The sequence below is a fragment of the Mesoplodon mirus genome (assembly GCF_964341445.2).
Source record: "Mesoplodon mirus genome assembly, chromosome: 3".
NCBI classification, from domain to species: Eukaryota; Metazoa; Chordata; class Mammalia; order Artiodactyla; family Ziphiidae; genus Mesoplodon; species Mesoplodon mirus.
Genome location: NC_138978.1, coordinates 94838645 through 94859592, shown reverse-complemented (window position 1 = coordinate 94859592; position 20948 = coordinate 94838645). Strand labels below are relative to the sequence as shown.

Genomic DNA, 20948 nt, shown 5'->3' with positions numbered 1-20948 from the left:
AGTAGTTTCTTATAAAGTTAAACATACACTTACCATATGATCTAACAATCCCACATCTAGGTATTTACTCAAGAGGAATGAAAACATTTGTGCACACAAAAACCAGTATGTGAATATTTATAGTGACTTATAGACTTATAAGTCACTATGCTTATAATTGCTGCAAACTGGAAACAACTCAAGTGTCCTTCAGCTGGTGAATGGATAAACAAACTGGTACATACATACAATGGAATATTACTCAGCAATAACAAGGAATGAACTTCTGATACATGCAACATGGATGAATCTCAAATGCACTATGCTAAGTGAAAGACACCAGATGCAAAAGGCCATAGAAGCTATGATTTCATTCATATGATATTCTGGAAAAGACAAATCTATAAGGAGAGAAAACAGATCAATTGTGCTATAGGTTGAATTGTGTTGCCCCAAAATTCATATGTTGAAGTCCTAACTCCAGTATCTCAGAATGTGACCTTATTGGAGTAGTGTCGTTACAGAGGTAATCAAGTTAAAAATGAAGCCTTTAGGGTGGGCCTTAATTCAACATCACCTAATGACCTTATAAAAAAGGAAAATGTGGACACAGAGCCATATAGAGGGAACATGATGTAAAGAGACATAGGAAGAAGTCAGTCATTTATAAACCAAGGGGAGAGGCCTGGAACAGATCCTTCCCCCACTGCCCTCAGAAAGAACCAACCCTGCTGACAACTTGGTTTCGGATTTGAGACATAGATTTTCTACTTTTTAAGCAATTGAGTTTGTGGTACTTTGTTACAGGAGTCCTAGCAAACTAATACAAGTGGTTTCTAGGGTGGGGGTGAGGCAAGTGTTGAATATAAAGGGTCACAATGGGACATTTTGAGGTGATGTGAATGCTCTGTTTCTTGATTGTGGTGGTTACATCACCGCATGTTTGTCAGAAATCACAGGCCTCTACACTAAAAAGGGAAAATTTCACTCTTTGTAGAATTATACTTCTATAAACATGACTTGAAAAAAATTAACCAAAAAATGGCATTTAAATTGAAGAAGTGACCCAGGATGTATGTATATACAAGAATATTTACATTAATGTTGTTCATAATAATAAAACAGCAGAATGAAACACAATGTCCAAAATAGAAGATTATTTGAACAAACAGTAGTTAAAAGCAAAGCCAATAGATAAAATTCTTTCCCTGACAGAACTTATATTCCAGCAGATGAGCTAGCCAATACATAAATAAAGAAATAAATATGTAAACATAATGTCAGGTAGTGATAAGAAGATAAAGTAAGGTAAGGGTAGAGAGTTAAAAGGAGCACTATTTAATTAATTAATTAATTTATTTATTTATTTTTGCGGTACGCGGGCCTCTCATTGCTGTGGCCTCTCCCGTTGCGGAGCACAGGCTCCGGATGCGCAGGCTCAGTGGCCATGGCTCACGGGCCCAGCCGCTCCGCGGCATGTGGGATCCTCTCGGACCGGGGGCACGAACCCGTGTCCCCTGCATCGGCAGGCGGACTCTCAACCACTGCGCCACCAGGGAAGCCCAGGAACACTCTTTAGATATAGCAATTTGATGTCAACAACTTTGCTCGGTTATAATCCCCAGTTATTCCATCAAATGCTAATCTAGATGTTGCTGTGAAGGTCTTTTGTAGATGTGCTTCAAGTCCATAATAGTTGACTTTCAATAAGGGAGATTGTCCTAGATATCGGGTGAGCAAGGTGCAATGATGAGCATGTTAAAAGGTCTTAAAAGCAGAGACTTCCCTGAAGAAGGAGAAATTCCAGCTATGGTGAGAGAGAGAAAACTTGAGAGAAATTTATTATCTCTAAGACCATGTTATCTTAAGAGTTTTATTAGCCAGGGAAGGGGGCTACATTTTGAATCACACATATTCTTACTCTGTTTTTAAAGGGCCTTTTTAAAAAAAAATTGGTACAGTGGTTCTCAAATTGTAGCCATAGACTAACAGCATTAGCATTGCCAGGAATCTTGTTAGAAATGCAATTTTTCAGGTTTACCCAAGTCTTCCTGAATCAGAAACTCTGGAGGTGGGTTCTAGTAATCTGTGTTTTAAGGAATCCATCAGGTGATTCTGATGCATATTAAAGCCTGAGAACCATGGGTCTAGAGAAATGACTGATATCATTCCAATGACAAAAACTCTAATACAGCAGCTCTTGGGTATGTGAGAATAACCCTGTGCTTGTTTAAGTGCACAGTTCTGAGTGCCTTCCTACAAAGTCTGTCCAGTAGGTCTGAGGTGGGCCCAGAAATCTCATTTTAATTAGTAGGTAATTCTGATGCAGGAGGTCCACAGGTGACTCTGAGAACCATGCTCATTTGTCAATTGTTAGTCTCCAGTATATTCAAGCTCTCAGCAACATTGGACATGATGGACCTCATCGGTACCACTTTCTACATTTTGGGACTCACCACTCTCTCAGTTATCTTCCTACTTTACTGGCCAATCAATCACAATTTCCTTTACTGAACTTGCCGGTTCTTCCCAACTTCTAAACTTTAGTGCACTTGAGGCTTATTCTTTAGACCTCTTCTTTTTTCCATCCATGCTCACACCATAGTGCCAATGACTCAAATGTGTATCTTCATACATGTATATCAACAGATATCTCCACTTGGATATTTTAATAGCATCTAAAACCTAATATGTCCAACACTCATCTCTTGGTTTCTACCCTTCAAACCTGCTCCTCCTCTGTTTCCCACCAATCTTCCCATCCAAATAGATGCCACCACTTCCAATTTCTTCCTGTTTCCCTCAAGTTTTCTATCTTTGGTTTCATCAAAATTTCTCTGTTGATCAGAATTGACTCAAGAGATAAAGTTCTGATTGTTGCTTCCTTTGCTCTCAGAGAGGTAAAGTAATTAGTAATTCAGGTCAAAAATTTATTCAGTGAACTTAGAGTCTTATTTTTAACATCTTAAAAGAAAATATCCCATTTTAATTTAGAGAAGAACAAATGTGGCCAGAGAACAGTGTGTTAAAGATTTAGACCCAGAGAAGGCACTGGGAGTGATTAGTTACTAAGCAACTCTCCTAAGCACTTAGATCACTGATGTGATCAGTACTCAGCTCTGCTGTTGGCTGATGGGAAGTAAGAGACTGGAGGAGAGTATCAGATGAGTGCAGAAGTGCCTCTCAGAGTTGGGACAAATGGACAGACATGGCAGCCATCATAAAGAGACAGCTGCTCCTGTTTGCTCCATAGGGATTATCAAAGTTTCCTGGAGAATCCATAAACTACTGAAATTATCATCTTCGTTGACTCCAGCCAGCCTGCTCAATGGCACACCATCCAGACTGGACTCTTAGTTAGCTATCAGTGAATTAGCTTATGCTAAAAATGGACAAAAAGATTCACTATTTCCAGACTGCCTATTTTTTTTTTTCCTATCCCCTTTCTCCTACACATTCTGTTTTTGCCTTTGGCCCTCGTTAGTCTAATGTCTGTGGGAAGAAGGCTTACATATAAGTATTGTAGGGGAGCAAAATTTGCCACCCCTAAATGTGTCTCTTTGACATGAGGATAAATTTAAGCTGATTATTTTTAAGAAACAGAAGACTCAGGAAGTGTCTCTTCTACATTCTCCTTGGCTGCCTAAATAATTTAGATAAAGGGCCTGTTCCCAGAATAGAGCTATCACCAGAGATATGAGATAAGTGTGGATGGGGGAGGGGGAGGGATGGGGACTCAGCTGGACCTAGAGATCAGAGTCCACTCTGTGTCCCATAGTCTCTGCATGGCCCAGCAAACATTTATTTACCAAACATTTACTTGTCCATCTCTATGTCAATTACCTTCCTCCTCTTTAAATTGCCCAAACTACTACCCCCAACATCCTCTTTTGTCTTTAGCTGAAGATGGTACTTAAGGTGAGGATTTAGGCCATTTTGGCAAATTACTCAGTTTTCCTGGATCTCTCCCAGGTGTTCATGTTATTAAACTTTTGTTCGATTTTCTCTTGTTATTCTGTTTCATGTGAATTTAATTCTTAGACCATCCAGAAGAACCTAGAAGAGTAGAGGAAAATTTCTTCATTCCCAACAATATTGAGAAAGAAGGAACTGATAATTGACTTGGGGAAATTAAAAGCAATTGGTTTCAACATTTTGGGCTGTTGCCCACAGTAAGAAATACATTTCATCTCACAAACCAGGATATATCTACTCATAATCAGAAAAGCTCATGAAATAACATTCATTTACCCTTATCATATAAAGGTATTTTCTCTGATTTTTTTTCTATGTTATTTCATTAACAGTTTTCTGATTGTGACCACTAAAGATTTTACAGTCCACTGACAAACGGGTTGTGGCTCTGAGTTGAAAAACTCTAAGCTATAAAATATGAAAGAGACAAAAAAGTTGAAAGTCCTCCAGGTTTAGTTTGAGTGGTAAGGAAAATGGGTACCACTAATTGATAAAAATAAAGAAGAAATTGGAAAGGGGAGTTGATAAGTTTCCTGTGGCTACTGTAACAAATGTAAAAGGAAAATAAAAATGGAGTTGGTGTTGCTAAGAGGGCTCTCTAAAATGAGCCAGGAGGCCATAGAGTAGGTGTGACTTGTGTGCATCTTGGCCTGGATGAAATCTGGTCTTTTGATTCTTGTCCTACTCAGAATCCTTGCTGGACCATTACTCTAGGGTGGCTCCTGGCAGCCTGTCTGCTTGTTTGGGCCCTTGCCCTAGAGCAGCTTGTGATTCCTGGAGGACAGATGTTTCCTGACTTGCATCAGGGGCGGTCACGGTTCTTTGGCAGCCATGTGGCTTTAGTCTTTGTGGGCCCTTGACTCTTTCTCTTCCCCAGAACACTCTTTCGCTTTTCCCTGAATCTGTGTCTCCCAAATTGCAATTCCTAAGACCCCAAATAAAGCTCTTTTTTCTTTGCAGCCTCAATACTGATTATTGTTTGACACAAATTACCATAAACTTGGGATCTAAAACAACAAAAATTTATTCTCTCACAGTTCTGGAGGCCAAAAGTCCAAAATCAATATCACTGGGCCAAAGTCAAGATGTTGGCAGAAGCACACACTCTCCACAGGCTCTAGGTGAGAATTTGTTCCTTGTCTCTCCAGCTTCTGGAGACTGCGTGTGTGTAGGCACATGGGTTTACCAGGTAATTGTGCCTCTTCCTCCCTCCCTCCCTCCCTTCCTTTCTTCCTCCCTCCCACTTCCTTCCTTCCTTCCTCCCTCCCTTTCTTTCTTCCTCCCTCCCTTTCTTTCTTCCTCCCTCTCTTTCTTTCTTCCTTCCTTTCTTTCTCTTTCTCTCTCTCTTCCTTCCTTCCTTCCTTTCTTTCTTTCTTTCTCTCTCTCTTTCTTTCTTTCTTTCTTTCTTTCTTTCTTTCTTTTCTTTCTCATCCACCTAAGAAATCACAGTATATTAGAGTAGATGTAGAACCACTTTATACAAATATAGGTTAGTGCCTAGCACAATATCTGCCATACTGTAGGTACTTGACAAAATATTTGTTGGATGATTGTGATAATTCTTTTTTTTTTAAGTGACCCTTCCCCTAAAAATCTAGTATTTTTCTGGTCCATTATGTGTCTCTTCTTGGACATCAGAAACCTGCATTCAGAATTTGGCATGAAACCTTAGAGAATATATGGTTCCGGTTGTAATCCCTCATTTTTACTCTTTTGCTTTTCTTAATTTTTTTAAAAAATTAATTAATTAATTAATTTTTGGCTGCGTTTGGATCTTCGTTGCTGCACGTGGGCTTTCTCTAGTTGCGGCGAGCGGGGGTTACTCTTCGTTGTGGTGCACGGGTTTCTCATTGCGGTGGCTTCTCTTGTTGCAGAGCACAGGCTCTAGGCACGCAGGCTTCAGTAATTGTGGCACATGGGCTCATAGTTGTGGCTCGTGGGCTCTAGAGCACAGGCTCAGTAGTTGTGATGCACGGGCTTAGTTGCTCCACGGCATGTGGGATCTTCCCGGACCAGGGCTGTAACCTGTGTCCCCCATTGGGAGGTGGATTCTTAACCACTGCACCACCAGGGAAGTCTCATTTTTACTCTTGAGGTAACAAAAACAGAGAAGGTAAGTGATTTGTCTAGAATGATCTAGTGCTCTTTTCACCACACTCCTTTGCCTTTTCACATTCGTTTTAAGCCAAGCTTCTTTTGAGTTCACCTGTCAACCTAAAGAAGCAGTACTATAACTAAACTGTGGTAATACTCTAGGTCTTTCCCCTGTTGGTATTTATTTTCTTCAAAAGCAAAATGCTTCATTCCACTGGGACCCAGAGTGACTCATCTAATCACAGCTTTACACAGTGGATCCACTCTCATACCTTATATCTGCTTCCCGCTGCAACTTTGGAAATGTGTAGTGGCATTTTTTGGATTATCACTATTAATGGGTAGAGCAGGGCTTCTGTATTTTATAGCTCGAATAATGGAACGCGTAGACATTCTACAATGAGCAGGACAGTGTGTTACAACAAGGAAATATCTCAATTGAAAATAATTACTAGAAGGCAATGTCCTATGCCACAAAGAGTTATCCTCTATGTATTTACATTAGAGTAGACTTTTATGACTTCAGATCATCTCCATTTTTTTATGGTAAAAAAAATTATGGTGAAAGTAAAGATTTTTTCAAGAGATTAATTTTATCCAGAGAAGTCAAAACTGGGTCTCAGTAATAACGTTAGTTATCTTTTGAAGACACAGATAATTTTAGCCAGGGTTTGGGTGAAGTGGCAGATATTCCTCAGGATCATTCATCATAGAGAAGTCACATTATGTTGAGTAATTTAAAGAGTAGGCTGTATTTAGAGGAGAATAATGTGAAGTGACCTGGAACTGGTAGAAAGAAAATTATGAAGAAGAATGTTGCTACTACTAATCTAATGCTGAGAATGGCTTTGTGTTGTCAGAGAACATGTGAAATATGGATTTAGTGAACAGAGTTTGGTTAGAAGTTCATGGGTAATTTTGAAACAATTTCTTATTGTGAAGCACTGGGAAGATGGGGCATCTCATTCACAAATCAAAAAAAATTTTTTTCTTTAAAGTATGATTTATTAAACACTTCTGTGTCAGGCACTGTGATTTACAGATATTATGTCATTTTACCATCTGTCTGTGGAATCTGGACATTCATTCATTCAGTAATAAGTAGTAAGTGAAGGTTTTTTGAGCAGTAGAATTACATGATGTGAGTTATACTTTAGAAAGATTAATATAGCATGTGGGATGGCTTATTAGGTTGATGAGAAACTGGAGGCACTTAGTAGATAATGACCATAGTCCAGTTGAAAAGTAATGAGGACCTAAGCCAGAGTGATGGCAGTGGAGATAGAGAAGAGGGGATGAATTTGGATGAGATGGCCATAATTAAAAGCTGAGTGAGAATGAGTCCATTTTAGACAGTGGGTTTGGTTTTATTGAGTTGCGGCAGGGTCTAATCAATTGGAGATGTTTTACTTCAATGTAATTTTTAATGAAATGCTGACTATAATAGGAAGGTTTTTAAGTTTGATCCATCAGCCCTCATTCACACTTGACAGTGTAGAGAGTTAGTAGCTCTGGCTTAGAACCGGGTCTGTCACTTTTCTCTGCCTGACCTTGGGCTATTTACTTAGCCAGGCACATCCTTAGCCTTCTCAGCTGCAGAATGTCCATAACAAATACCTCTTACCTAGAGTCCTTGTGAGACTTGGATACGATAATTCATGTGCCTCAGTCAAAACAGAAGCTCAATAGATCGTTATTATTGTTCTTGCTATACATTATTTGCCTTATTCATTCTCATTCTCTTATGAGTATGCAGTAGATTTTTCCAGTGGCTGCATGATGTGCTTATATGATATTGCAACAGACTGAATACAGAAGATATGAGAATTCAGCTGTCTTCTACTAAACCAGGCACAGAAGAGATTTGTAAAAATTTAAACAATACTACTCTTCTCACTAAATTCTTATTTTTGAAAAACACTTATAAAAGCAAGAGTAAAAAATATCATGTCAACATGTAGAGTTCATTATTGTCATTTGTCCATAAAAAATTTGTGGAATTTGTGAATAAGTATTTAAATATTTCTCACTTTATTTTTTTAATACAATAGATATTGACAGATATCACCCCCATAACCAAACATCTCTTAGAGGCTGCAATAATTTTTAGGAGTTGCAAAGGGGTCCTGAAACCAAAAAAATTTGAGAACTGCTAACTTAGAGACATGAGAGCGGGCTCCAATAGGCTAGTATCTACTTCTCAGAGTCCAAGGTCCATTGAAGACTTTAATATATTGGGTTTCCTTTCTGGCAGCTGACAAGTAGCTGATGAAGAGCCCCATAGAGGTGAACTTATGGGAGGGAATGATAAGGGGAATTATAACTGGGGACTTTCAGGGAAATGACAGGCCTGGAAAGGGTAGTTTTAGATAGTGCTAAGCCTCTCCATTCAGTTTTTTTCTACTGTACTTTAGGATTAAAGATTATGATAGTATAGTCTAAGAATTATTTGTTTTATAGACTTTTTATCATGCTTTGGGCATGTAAAGTGTCCACTGGGGACTATTCCTGGAAAGAGTCTAACTAAAACTAGAGAAAGTTATGTCACCACTTGGCGCTTTATATAGAAGGACTGAAGATCAACTGACTTAGTTTAAATTCATTCACGTTCCAAGCAGCTTTAGGATAGAAAACCAGAGCTGCATCTTCTTTATTTAAAGCTTCTCTCTAAAATCCTGTAAAGGGGGCTTTTGTTACTCGTGACAAGTTCCTAAAGAGAAAGATTAAAGTGATGGTGTTCTTTCCCTACTTTTCTCCCCTTTTGAAATGGTTCTAGAGAATTTACTAGTGTGATTGCCAACCAGTGATCACAGGTCACGGCGTCTGTGACAAAGTCTATTTTCCAGTCTGCACATGTTAGTCATGGTCTGAAGTGTTTAATATTTTCAGAACATTATCTTTTCCTAGCCCTGAATTTTTTTTTTTTTTTTTTGCAAAAAGAATCTTGGAAAAACAATGATTAAAGGCTTAAAAAGAAACAAAAACAAACAAAACTCCTAAATTCCAAGGTAAATTTTGCATAATAAAAGAATTCTTTTCTTTACACTTTCAAAGGCTTCATTTCTATGCAGTCTGATTCTATTACACCTTTTGTAGTTAATTGGAATAGTTTGCTAATTACTGTTATTCTCTAGATAGGGCTAGATAAAATAGAAAGTAAATTTGAATTTCAAGAAAACAATGAATCACTTTTTAATATAAGTATATCCCCAATATTGCATAGGACAATACTTATGTTAATGAATGATTTGTTGTTTATCTGAAATTCTAATTTAACATCATATACATTAATTTGCTAAATTTGGCAACCCTAACCTAAGCACAAACAGGTTCTTTGGTTTGTCTTTACTTAGCATTATATAGAACAGGTTGTATTTTCAAATGGTTTTATAGTAAAAGACAAGAACTTAATTTTCTCAGTGAAACAATTATTAGTTGGAAAAAAGTGTTCCTTTGTGTAAAATAGAATGGTTAATTCTCAGAAACTGAGTCCTAAGACTAGCACTGGTCTTGCAAATCCAGTTTTGCGGTTCAGTTTGGGAAACGTTCTCTTCTCTTTATGGGTAAACTGGCTCCACCCAGCTGCTGAAATGAGATATAAGTTGTAACAAAACCGGAAGTTGGATAGGCTGCCTTTGCTTCTCGAGGTAAGTGTCTCCTGTTTTCTTTATGTCCGAGCTCTTCGCAAAGCGCTTACAAATTGAATCCAGCTTGGTGACAGTACTGAGAGAGCAGGCGCGTGCTGACCCGGGCGGTCGGCGACGCAGGATGGATACTTTATTAACAAAGTGTGTTCTGGACCTTGCGAGCTTGTGTTGAGCTAATGAGTGCTCACGAATGAGTTAGATTAATGATAAGTCACGTGACTTTGACTACGGAGCTTTAATCCCGTGAAAAGGGTGATTGTAATTAGAGACGTGTCTGGGATCATGAAAAGCATTGACTTTATTCATGCATCAGTGTTTTTATGTTTTTGTTTTTTGTTTTTAATTTTAAGCAACGGAAACTCCCTTTTTATCTAAAGCTAATGGCGTAATTACCTATATGGAGGTTACTTAGAACCCTATTTGGCTTTTAAAGTGTCTTTTAATTTAGAAATCTTAGCTCCCCTCACCCCCGCCTCTGGTGTGCCTTTAGAATTTCAGAGACGCTCTGAGGTGACTAGGTGTTACCTCCACCCTTAATTTTTTTGCGTCTTATGCTGCCCTAAGGGCAAAGGGGAGTTTTCCGTTTGTAAATGTATTATTAGAAGTATTTCTTTATAAAGCTAAACTTCTTAGTTCAGATATTTTCTTTTTTCTCTGAATTAAAGAAAAAGTAGAAAGATTTGAATGTTTACTTCGATAGTGGAGAAGTGGGAGGCTAAAATTTGGTCTATTGATTTACTGAAAACAACGAGCTAGACTTTTTAAAGGATGCTTTTGTTTAAAGGGATGAGTTCTACTAAGTCTTTTAATAAGCTAGTATGTGGATTCTTTTTGCTGGCTGTACCTTCTGTTTCACACCTGTCCACTTAGGTAATGTAAGATTCCCTGGAAATCACATTGTAGTGCATTGCGTTGAGTGCTGTTTTCAAGGTTGTCTGCTAGTCATTGTGAAAGGAAATCAAGGAGTAGGATGCCTTTGCTGCCTTCAGAAATTTGCCTTAAGACAAGTCAACCAGTTGTGGCCGAAAAATGTGATAAAATTTTTTATTAGCAAAAATACCAAAGCTTTTGGAGCGTCCCAGAAGAGACTGGTTAAAGTTGGCGGAATTAGGCAAAATTCCAAGGAAGAAAGGATTTTAGTGGAAGACCTTTATGGTGGGCACTGTGCTAAATGTTTCGTAGATGTTATTTCATTTAATCTTCACATAAATCCCTTGATATTGGTAGCACTGTCTCTAACAAAATGAGAAATTTTAGGCCCAGTGAGATTAAATAATTTGCCCAAGGTCAGTCATTAAGGTGGTACCTGCTGGATTCAAACCTAGGTCTATGTGATTTCAAAGTCCTTACCACACACTGTCTCATAGGACAGAGTAGTTGATAGCATTTTAAATGGACCTTGAATGACAATAACAGTAAAAGTAATATAGAATGTTTGAAAATAGAAAAAAGAAAAAAATCTGAACACCTTACAGTTAATTTAATGTTTCTTTACAGTCTTCAAATATGCATGTCTTGTAGTGTTTTTTAAATTACAAAGCACTACATGCTTTAAAAAATATGCAAAATTCAAAGAGGATTAAAAAGAAGAAGTCCACTTCTTTTCCCATAGGGGGTAACCACTATTGAGAACGGTTAAAGCATGGTGTTTTTTCTTTTCCCTTTTCTTTTATATGCACTTGGTACATTACGTATCATTTTGTAGTTTGCTTGTTTTCATTCCTCATTGTGGCAGGAGCATGTTTCCACCTAAGTACATGCAGATTCATGTCCTAAGCTTTTCTGAAAAGAGTTAACACTCGTAAAGAACTTAAAAGAATGCCTAGCTCTTAGAAAGCAGTCAGTAATTATTAGCTGTTATTTCGGTCATTGTCTACTCTATTTCATTCTTTTAAATGGGTACATGGTATTTTATTTTTAAATTGTTTTTATTAAAGTATATTTGATTTACAATGATGTGTTAATTTCAGGTGTAGAGCAAAGTGATTCAGATATATATACACACACACACACTTACACGCACACATATGTATATGTCTATTCTTTTTCAGCTTCTTTTCCCTTATAGGTTATTACAAAATATTGAATATAGTTCTCTGTGCTATATATAGATCCTTGTTGGTTATCTGTAGTAGTGCGTGCACAGTATTTTAGAGTTTGGGTATAGCATAGTATATTTTTGTAACCACCTAAATTGTCTTAAATTTTTGCTATTACAAATAATCCTTGCATAATTGTCGGGGGTTTCTTTTTCTTTCTTTCTTTCTTTTTTTTAAATTGAAGTATTGTTGACTTACAATATTATATTAGTTTCAGGTGTACAATATAGTAATTCACATTTTTATAGAATATACTCCATACAAAGTTATTATAAAATGTTGACTGTATTCCCTGTGCTGTTCGTTGTGTGGGGTTTTTTATAGGATAAATTCCTAGAAGTGAAATTCCTCAGTCAAAGATTAAACATACTTTAGTTTAGTAGGAAATTGTCAAATTTCCTCCAAAAATATTGCAGCAATTTACACTCTTCAGTGTATGAGCACACTTATTTCTCCACATGCTTGCTTATATTGGATATTATCAGTCTTTTGCATTTTACATGAAATGATAGGCAATGTACCTTTATTTTTAACAGTTTAAGCACAGTGTTCAGATATTTTCTGTATCTATTTTTTTTCCCATTTAACATATATCTGTTTTTGTTTGTTTGTTTGTTTGTTTGTTTTTTGCGGTATGCGGGCCTCTCACTGTTGTGGACTCTCCCGCTGCGGAGCACAGGCTCCGGACGCTCAGGCTCATCGACCATGGCTCACGGGCCCAGCCGCTCCGCGGCACGTGGGATCCTCCCGGACCGGGGCACAAACCCGTGTCCCCTGCATCAGCAGGCAGGCTCTCAACTGCTGCGCCACCAGGGAAGCCCCATATATCTGTTTTTACATGGGTAGGAATTTGATGGATGGCATAATGGAGGTCCCAGTTAGAAGACAGAACATGGGGAGGAAAAAAAGTGAGGTACTTGTTCCAGAAATAAGTACAAATGGTACATTGTTGATAGAACATGGATTGGGCTGAATACACATTAAATGCCTAATGCTTTTGTCTTTAATTGAATAATTCCAGGGAAGCTGTTGAAGGTTTTTGGTGAGCGGAGTGATATGATGAGAATTGTGCCTTAGGAAAATGATCTTGTGGTGTTGTGTAGGATTCAAATGGAGATACAGAAACAGGGAGGCCAATTGAGAGTATTTCATGAATCTGGGTGACAGATAATGAAGGCTTTGTGCTTGAAGGTGGTGTCGGAATGGAAAACTGCAGACAGATGTAATAGAGGGAATGGAAGGTAGAAGAGAGAAACAGAAGGGATAGGCAGGTGTCCGGAAGGGTGGAGGTCGAATCTGCTAAGCTTATTTGGAAATTGGGGTCCCAAAGAGTGTTTGGAGTCAAATCTTGAGAATTTGGGGTTTCAAATCTTTTTTTTTTTAATTAGTTAATTTTTGGCTGTGTTGGGTCTTCGCTGCTGCACACGAGGTCTCTCTAGCTGCAGCGAGCGGGGGCTACTCTTTCTTGTGGTGGGCGGGCTTCTTATTGCAGTGGCCTCTCCGATTGCAGAGCATGGGCTCTAGGTGCGTGGGCCTCAGTAGTTGAGGCACATGGGCTCAGTAGTTGTGGCTCGTGTGCTCTGGAGCGCAGGCTCAGTAGTTGTGGTGCACGGGCCTAGTTGCTCTGCGGCATTTGGGATCTTCCCAGACCAGGGCTCGAAACTGTGTCCCCTGCATTGGCAGGCAGACTCCCAACCACTGCGCCACCAGCGAAGTCCCTGGGTTTCAAATCTTGTTGACTAGATATGTGTTGATAGGCCACCGTCAAAATAGGAAAGTCAGATTCAAGAACTAGTTTGGAGGAAAAAATAATGAATTTCTTTTCAGAAAAATTGAGTTTAATGTCATCCAAACAGAAATCTATGTATAGTTGGAAATTTGAGTTGAAGCACTGTGGACATGCGGGTTGGGGGCAATTGAAAGATTTGGGAAATATTCTTCAGGGGTGATAATTGAGGCTATGGAAGGGATAGCCTGTAGAGAAATGTGGGGGTCAAGGAAAACAGTCTTGGGGATGGATATCTTCATGTAAGGGTCATGAAGAGGGACCAGATTTATAGTATTTTTTTTTCTTTTTAAAAAAAAAGGGGCCTCCCTGGTGGCGCAGTGGTTGAGAGTCCGCCTGCCGATGCAGGGGATACGGGTTCGTGCCCCGGTCTGGGAGGATCCCATATGCCGCGGAGCGGCTGGGCCCGTGAGCCACGGCCGCTGGGCCTGCGCGTCCGGAGCCTGTGCTCCGCAGCGGGAGAGGCCACAACAGTGAGAGGCCCGCATACCGCAAAAAGAAAAAAAAAAAAAAAAAGACACATTTATTCAGCGTCATGATCAGACTATTACATTTAGCAATCAACAGAATGAGTGGAAAAAAAATCTACATTAAAACCCTTTGTTGGAATGCTTTACACTTTCCACAGAACAGAAACTAAAATAACCTATTATACAATTAGTCACAAATACAGTCCTTGAGTTTTTTTTGCCCATACACATGAGTATTGTCTAAAACATGTCTTCTTTGTAGCAGCTAGGCCCTGCCACCACTGTGCTTGGCTGAGTTCACAAATCTGTTGTAACCTGTAGCTTCCTTGTCACTTCTCTGGCTCTCCTCTCCTGCTAAGCTTTGTTTCCTGGCAGTAATCAAAACCTTCTGCCACTGCCATAGCTACTGCTGCTGCTGGAACCACCATAGCCACCTTGGTTTCGGGGTTTGGCAAAGTATTGGCCTCCACCACCATAGGGGCCAGAACTTCTGCCTCCAAAGTTTCCTCCTTTCATGGGTCCAAAATTTGAAGATTGATTGTTGTAACTGCCAAAATCATTGTAGCTTCCACCACCTCCAAAATTGCTTCCATCATTACCAAATCCATTATAGCCATCCCCACTGCCACCATATCCTCCACCACCGTGGCTGCCACCAAAGCCACCTTGACCACTGAAGTTTCCTCCATGACCAAAGTTGTCATTCCCACTAAAACCACCTCCACGGCCACCACCAAAGTTTCCAGAACCACTTCGACCTCTTTGGCTGGATGAGGCACTAGCCATCTCTTGCTTAGATAGGGCTTTCCTTACTTCACAGTTGTGGCCATTCACAGTGTGGTATTTCTGAATGACAATCTTGTTTGCAGAGCCATGGTCATCAAAGGTTACGAAAGCAAAGCCTCTCTTTTTGCCACTGCCTCGATCAGTCATGATTTCAATCACTCAATTTTCCCATACTGTTCAAAATAATCTCTTAGATGGTGTTCTTCGGTGTCTTCTTTAATGCCACCAACAAAAATCTTTTTCACAGTTAAGTGGGCACCAGGTCTTTGAGAATCTTCTCTTGAGACGGCCCTCTTTGGTTCCACAACTCTTCCATCCACCTTGTGTGGCCTTGCATTCATGGCCGCATCCACCTCCTCCACAGTGGCATATGTGACAAACCCGAAGCCTCTGCAGTGTTTGGTGTTTGGATCCCTCATTACCACACAATCTGTGAGCGTTCGCCACTGCTCAAAATGGCTCCTCAGACTCTCATTGGTTGTTTCAAAGCTAAAACCTCCAATGAAGAGCTTCCGCAGCTGTTCGGGCTCTTTGGGTGACTCTGACTTAGACATGACGGCAGTGGAGGCGGGCGGGGGAGACGTCAACGATGCTTACTCGGCGGCGTCCACGAGCAGAAAGCTATAGTATTTTTTGTAACGACTGTTTCTAACATTTGACCTTGGACCTAGTTAGGCTATTGTTCACTGCCCTCCAAAGTCCATTCTCACTTTGCTCTTTCTATCTCTGCTTCTTTTATTGCTCCCAAATTGTGCTCATTCTGAATCCCTTTTCCTGTGGGATTACTGTGTCAGCTTTTAGTGTCTGATTTGAAGCTGTGGATGACTTAGTGGTTAAAACCTCACAGACTAGACTGGAGATCATACTTTTCACCACTCATTAGCTGTGACTTTGGCAAGAATCTTAATCAGTGCCCTGTTTTACATACTGGGGACAATAATACCCCTCACACCTTCCTGGGTTGTTTTGAGGAATGTGTGCTAAGTCCTTGACATGATGCCTAATATGTTGTGAGCCCTTAGCGCTTCTGTCATATTCTCCTTTACCTCTCAATCGCCATAATAAAATGCAGTTTTTTCCTGTTCTGTCCCTATGGGATCTTAGGCAGTAGTTTTTTTTTTTTTTTTTTTAAATAACCTCTGTGAGCTTCAATTTCCATGCAACAAAAAAAGTTTTTGTTTTTTCCAGGGATTAGAGTTCATACGTGTGAAGCACCTACTATGTTGCCTAGAATAGAACAGGCATTCAATAAATAGTAACATCATTTAAATGATAGATTAATGGTATTTGCTTTTGTTTCATCTATTAGTTTTGTGTCTTTAGAGAAGGGACCATTCCACTTAGCACCTAATATTGTTTTTAGGACAGGACTATTGTGAGGGCCATGTGGAATGACCCAGATGAAAGCTCTGTGTGTAATAAGATATTTGCTTCCAATCATTTTTCCAGAGAATGAATAAAGTGGAAAAGTTGCTTTCTGATGATGCTGTGATTAGATGAATCAGAATTATGTCAGAGAGCTCCCAATTTCTTCAGTGGTTTCCTCTACCTTTCCTTTTACTTAAACTCTAAATTATTTTCAGAATTCTTTTCAGCCATTTTAGGTTGTCAGACCTGACAGATCTCATTGTGCCTTTTTTTTTTTTTGCGGTATGCGGGCCTCTTACTGCCACGGCCTCTCCCGTTGCGGAGCACAGGCTCCGGACACGCAGGCTCAGTGGCCGTGGCTCACGAGCCCAGCCGCTCCGCGGCATGTGGGATCTTCCCGGAACAGGGCACGAACCCGTGTCCCCTGCATCAGCAGGCATACTCTCAGCCGCTGCGCCACCAGGGAAGCCCTCACTGTGCCATTTTTTATGCTCTATATTTTTTAGAATCTTTACTGAAAATGTCATAACTCCAATTGTTAATTTAAAAAATCATTTTTCTCTGTACTTCCTGCTGTGAAAATGGAGTCTGAAACATCTTTATCTGGGGAAGTGGAAATACTTGACCTGTTTTTCAATTTCCCTATAATTTGAGATCCAGCTATCAAAGTCAATTTAACTCTTGATGTGGAAATTTTCTATGAATGTAAAGTAAATTGCTGGAAAGAAGGGGAGCAAATTTTCTGAAATATTTCGGAAGGCTTGAACAAGTTAAATGCAGATGAAAGAAACATATGGAAACCTCCGTTGTTTAACTACAATAGTGTTCAGAAGAAATTAGCACATACTGGTGATGCAGAAAGTTGCTAGTGATTATAAATAATGGCAATTACCATTTATTGGCAACTTAGTGTTTTTAAGCATTGTACTACTTGTTTTTATATCCATTCTTTCAGGAGCTTTAGTTCTATGAATGAAGTCTCTACCTTCTCAGACTCATAGAGTGGACCTGACATTCTGAATTAAGTAGGCTAATTTAGATTTCACGTTTGTCACAGCATGCCCCCACTCACACTGTTCATTGTGAAATTTGGATCCTTGCTGTACCTGTTTACTTTCCACATCCTTCTCTCTCCAAGGAGGGAGCAATGATGTGGAGGGAAGAGAATGAGAATGTTGGAGTTAGATTTAGGTTCTAATCCTAAAAGTGTACACGGTTTCGGTTACACTCCCTGGTCTCAGTTTCTTCATCTCTAAAATGATGATAATATCTGCTTGTTGTAAGGATTACATTAGATGTACTATCTACCAGTTTCTCACCAAATGTCTGTTTCTTTTTCTTCTTATTCACACTATGGCCCCTTTCTTCCCCCCCCCGACCCGTAGTAAAACTGTAATCCTTTCCTTTCTTATTGTTATAGAAATTTCATTGCTTTCTGTATATCTCTTGTGCTTAGTCTTAACTTTTCTGATTTTATCAACCTCCTTATCCTTCTCTGGTTCTACCTACTTTTCTAAAACTTTCTGCCTAATTCTCTCACTGTACAAGTGGACATCTATTTGTACCTCTAACCCCAGTCCCTCTAGGTTTTGGTTACAGGCCTACCAGGTTTGCCCCAGATCCTAGATGAAATGCTGAAATTACACATGTGCTGTGTCCCAAAATTAACTTTTAATTCAGCTTGGAATTTCAATTCTGTTTTTTAATGGAAGCAATATTATCAATGGTGGTTCTGTCTCTAGGCCAAAAGCCCAGAAACAAAAGCATGTTTAACTCATAAGTTAATTGAAAATTTTATACTTAAAACAAAGTAAAAGAATATAATGCCATTGTAGTTTTGGTAATAAAATAAAAACAATATTGAATAAGAAGTAGTTATTTACTTTATACACTTTGTAGTATGTACTTGATGGAAATTTTGAATGGAGCATTCAAGTGCTTTAGGGATTGCAGTGTTTGTATATTATGGTTATGATGAAATAAATATTCACATTTTAAGGCAATACAAGAAAAATTTAAACATAATATTTTTTCTCTGCCCTTTTGGCCACCTCCCTCCCACCTAGTGTGTACTATGCATCTGTATTATGGGTTAACCAGACTTCTCCAAAGGCGGAAATACCTGCTCAACCATAAAGATCGATTTTTCTTCTGGCACCAGTCATGTAACTCCTTGAAAAATAACATTCCTTTCTCAATCCAGTAAGGGGTTGATTACCCATCACACACCTTGTGCATGCAGACATCTTTGGTGAACTTTATGTACGATGCCAATATATTATTTCCCTTAAAGATAGTGATTGGTGTAAAACAAACTGGTCAGGTGACCTGGGGAGATACTGGGCTACACCTAATGGAAGTTCTTAGCTTAAATACTTACTTATGACCTTATTAATGTTACTAGCTGTATTATTTGTATTCTGCCTATTTTACACGATTATTGTTTCTTGCATTACCAACGTGTGGCTGAACCTCAGATAAATTTAGTGATGATTAGGAAACCTGAAACAATTGACCAAATATATAGTACTATAAGATCAATGATTGTAATAGTGTAACTCTAGTTGTGGGAAGAAGCAACAAGAGGGAACCATTTCCTGGACCATAACAGACTAGTAAGACAGGTGGCCTGGAGACTTCTGGCTACTGTTAACTGGGCCTAGTTCAGTAATAGCATATTGAGTGGCCTATCAATATCTGGTATTCAGGTAATAAAGAATACACTCGTTTTGAAGTTTTATCTTCACGTGAGATGTATGTAGAGCATGGTAAAGGCAGTCGTTAATACCTTTTTACTAAGTGCCTGTCTTTCAGGCAAGAAAGAAAACTGTATAAATCTCATCAGGTTTGGTGATATTTCAGTTAGAGAATCAGGATAACCTCTCTTTTAACCTTTTAAACTAATAAGTCTGTCTTTGTCCTGGGATGACAAAATGCAAGTTATGATATCTCTTCTTTTATTTCTCTATATTATACTCATGGTAGAATGTAAATATTAAAAACCTGTAAAAATCATACAAAATATTAAAAACCTGCAAAAATCATACAAAATTTTACATACCTGTAAAAATCATACAAAATCATACAAAATACAAAAATCATACAAGTTTTTCCAGTGCTTGAAGAATGATCTCGTAATATAATAGCTCATATCCACATTCCATAATTTTAGCTTAAATGTTTCCACATATAACTCTATTCCTTTTCATAACTATGCAATCTGTTGGCATAGATTGCCTAATGAATTAGTGTATTCATTTGAAAAAGTTTCCCTGAATCGTTAACTGGGAAACCATCATTGGCCATTGTTATGAAAATAGAACTTTACCTTGAGTGGTCAGTATCTGACTAAGGACAAAGAAATTACTGTTGTCTACTTCTCTCGCTGACCTTGTTTGTGATATATTCCTAATGAATGACAGGTACTGGTGTCTTTGTCACTTCTTTTCCCATCTTATACTTCATGCTCTAATAATTCCCAGTATGCTTTTCCACTTTGCTTTATACTAAAATCATAATGTTAGTATTTCCATGAATTTATTACAGTTCATCTGTTATATTTTGCAAATGAAGAAACTGAGACAGAGATTAAGTGACCTGACTGATGTTATTCAGCTACTTAATGCATAGAAGAGACTAGAAATAAAGTCTTGTTTCCATTTTCACCTGGCAGGAAGTCAGTGCCAAATAAATATTTGTTAAACCAAACTAACTCTTCCCACTGTACCATTCTTTAAGTGAGGCACATTTCTGCATTTAATTTTCATAATAACTTGACCAAGATCACGTGGTTAAAATAATGACCTTGATCCTCTCCAGTAAACCTTGTATGGTCCTAAAATCAGGTCTGCCCCTAACGAAAGGACCTGGAAACCATGTTTGAACAGAAGATTTTCTATTGCTCCATTCTTTAGCAGTTATTTTCTTAAATATTTTTTCCTATAGTAATTAACTATTTTCAGGATTATGCTTTTCCTCTGAGTCTACAGAGAAATCTTATGCTGCTCTTATGATATAGAATTTTTCAGAAGCTCTTGATTGGTTCATTTGTTCCTTTTGCTTATCTTTAAATGAGAACAATTCTATCTAGCATCAATGTTTGATGAAAGATAGGGGTATAGAGTTGGACCCAAAGCTATCTACTTGGTAGCTACTGGTGTAATGTGCAGGGCTGGTTAAAGAGTATAGCTCTAGCACAATTTCTGGTGTCTAGCAGGAATTTCTATAGTTTAGCTCTAGTCCAATGTGGGATTTATAATTTACATGACTATAAAAGGATAATTTGTTCTAGTGATTCTAAGGGTGCTTTTATTTTTGTCTATGACCATGTATAGAAAACACCCATTTCTGTGGAGAATGAACTGCCTCTTGAGCTCTTCCCATCTGCAGCCTGTCCACCGTGTGGACTTTACTGCCATATAACATGTCCCTGCCCATCTACCTGTAGCCTTGTTAAATTCTATGATTTGCAGGTTCTGCATATATGCACAAAGTGAGCTAGACAAGGGTGGGACTGGTTTTCTGTTAGGCAGATGGTAAGAGGCAGATAAACTGGATGAGAGAAGAAAATTGCCTGGGTTAACAATCATGTTTCTTAATTCAGAAGTATTTGGGGCTATAGGTAATAGAAATACTGTCTCTTGCAATTGGTTGTTAGCCTCAGTTTTCAGTGTTGCAAATTAAATTGTCACCATGATTAGTTTAATGGGAAGTTGGGAGAAATCATATCAGAGATTTATTCAGG

The 20948-nt window shown here is 38.7% G+C and overlaps 1 protein-coding gene and 1 pseudogene across 11 annotated transcripts in view; one reads left to right on the top strand and one right to left on the bottom strand.

Moving 5' to 3' along the window:
• The window catches only part of FRRS1 (ferric chelate reductase 1), a 134618-nt gene that overhangs the window by 39601 nt on the left and 74069 nt on the right, over positions 1–20948 (top strand). The window contains exon 3 of one of the 10 annotated variants that reach the window (XM_082614077.1): positions 4992–5075. The exons of 8 other annotated variants lie outside the window; for them this stretch is intronic. The gene's annotated coding sequence lies outside the window, so the exon portion shown is untranslated. Of the gene's footprint in view, positions 1–4991; positions 5076–9661; positions 9696–20948 lie in introns of those variants that run through there. One more of the 10 variants, XM_082614080.1, reaches the window with a different exon arrangement.
• LOC309799620 (heterogeneous nuclear ribonucleoprotein A1-like) lies at positions 14272–15405 on the bottom strand (annotated as a pseudogene). The gene has a single exon. The product of its transcript is annotated as a heterogeneous nuclear ribonucleoprotein A1-like (transcript).